Source organism: Mustela nivalis (assembly GCF_964662115.1).
Source record: "Mustela nivalis genome assembly, chromosome: 3".
Classification (NCBI taxonomy): Eukaryota; Metazoa; Chordata; class Mammalia; order Carnivora; family Mustelidae; genus Mustela; species Mustela nivalis.
The window spans coordinates 7,191,785-7,193,744 of record NC_139022.1 but is presented as its reverse complement, the minus strand read 5'-3'; the positions used below and the strand labels follow the sequence as shown (position 1 = coordinate 7,193,744).

Sequence of the window (1,960 nt, the reverse complement as noted above, 5' to 3'; positions counted from 1 at the left end):
ATTCTATGTAATAGATATTGAATGCAAATGCTTACCTCCTCAACTTGTAACTTTGAGAAACAACATAACTTATTTCTCAAAATAAGAAACGTTGACTATATCTTTAAGGAAGTAGGTATTTTATGAAAACTTCATAAATGGACTATAATAACTTGAAAAAAGTGATAAAAACATCACATTTCTTTATTTAATACAGATGCTTTTTTTCTCTTTATTCAGGAAAAGCAATAGAAAATGGACAATTGCAACCAAACATTAACTGATTTCCTATCATTAGGGTTGTTTCATATTCAAGAATTGGCCTGTTTCTTTTCGTTTTCAGTGTACTTATTCCTTATTTTCTCTGTTTGCCAAACTGTCCATGATCATCCTCATCCTACTGGACACCCATCTCCACACACCCATGTATTTGTTTTTAAGACTTTATTTATTTATTTGACAGAGAGAGAGATCATAAGTAGGCAGAGAGGCAGGCAGAGAGTGACGGGTGAAGAAAGCTCTCTGCTGAGCAGAGAGCAGGATGCAGGGCTCCATCCCAGGACCCTGAGATCATGAGTTGAGTCAAAGGCAGAGGCATAACCCACTGAGCCACCCAGGCAACCTCCATGTATTTTCTACTTAGCTGTCACTCACATACCTGAGCTACATCTCCACTGTTGTCCCCAAAATGACTTTCAATTATGTCTTTGGAAACAAGTATATCTCATTCACTGGGTACGGGGTTCAGAGCTTCTTCTTTTTGACTTTAGCTAGTGCAGAAGGATTAATATTGGCCTCTATGGCCTATGATCATTATGTGGCTATTTACTTTCCTCTTCACTATCCTATCTGTATGAGCACAAGAGTGTGTGTGCTGATGATAACAGGATCTTGGATCATGGTTTCACTCAACTCCTGTGCCCACACTTTATATGCCTTCAGAATCTCTTATTATAGTTCCAGATCCATCAACCATTTCTTTTGTGATATTCCTTGTGATGTTGACTCTGGCTTTCCTGGACACCTGGGTCTATGAGTACACAGGGTTTCTGAGTACCACCCTCTTCCTTGAATTTCCTTTCATTAGCATTGCATGTTCCTATGGTGGTGTTTTCCTTGCAATCTGCCACATGCTCTCAGCAGAAGGGAGAAAGAAGTCCTATTCTATCTGCAGCAGCCACCTCACTGTGGTAACTTTCTACTATGCACCCTTTGTTTACACTTATCTATGTCCAAGATCCTTCTGATCTCTGACACAGGACAAGGTCCTGGCTGTCTTCTACACGATCCTGACTCCATTACTCAACCCCATAATCTACAACCTGAGAAACAAGGAGGTGATAGGGGGCCCAAGAAGAGTGATTCAAAAGTTCTGCTCTGTAGAAATGTAGACAAAGTTCTCATTATTCTGGTGGCCTTAGTAGTACATCAGTTTCACCTTTGACATTCATTAATAACAATTTCATTCCAGGGTTGAAGACAGGGATTACATTAATCTAGAAAATTTAAATAATTGAGATTTGGCAAAGTACTTTATATATTCAATCACTGTTTTTGTTTTCTTTCTGGTAATTTTTCAATAAATGTGAGTAGGATATACTTTGCCTTGATTTGTATGCAATAAGATTTTATTAATTAGCTGAAATGATAATGAAAAAATTCCAACTTGATGGTATTATTCATTATAATAAGTTCTAATATGCTTAGAATAACTCCAAATAAAATAGGGGGAAAGAACAATATATGTTATGACATAATCAGGTTTATTTCGGTTTGATTTCTATTATAGTTTGTACTTAGTGAATAGTGATTTTTTGCTTTCCTATTTTTCAGAAATGATAGACATAGAGATTAGCAAAACAGGTCTGCATAGAATTAGATGTTTTCATACCATTAAAAAGGAAATATAAGTTTATATATTTTAAGAACAGGGCCCTGGATGTAACTCGACAAGTCCTACAATAGCAGTTTATCACAGGTC

The 1,960-nt window shown here is 36.6% G+C and overlaps 1 pseudogene across 1 annotated transcript; it reads left to right on the top strand.

Annotated features, from left to right (window-relative positions):
- Window positions 1-234: 234 nt before the first annotated feature.
- Window positions 235-1,370, top strand: LOC309861266 (olfactory receptor 2L5-like; annotated as a pseudogene). The gene is made up of 2 exons: window positions 235-424; window positions 623-1,370. The product of its transcript is annotated as an olfactory receptor 2L5-like (transcript).
- The last annotated feature ends 590 nt before the right edge of the window (window positions 1,371-1,960 follow it).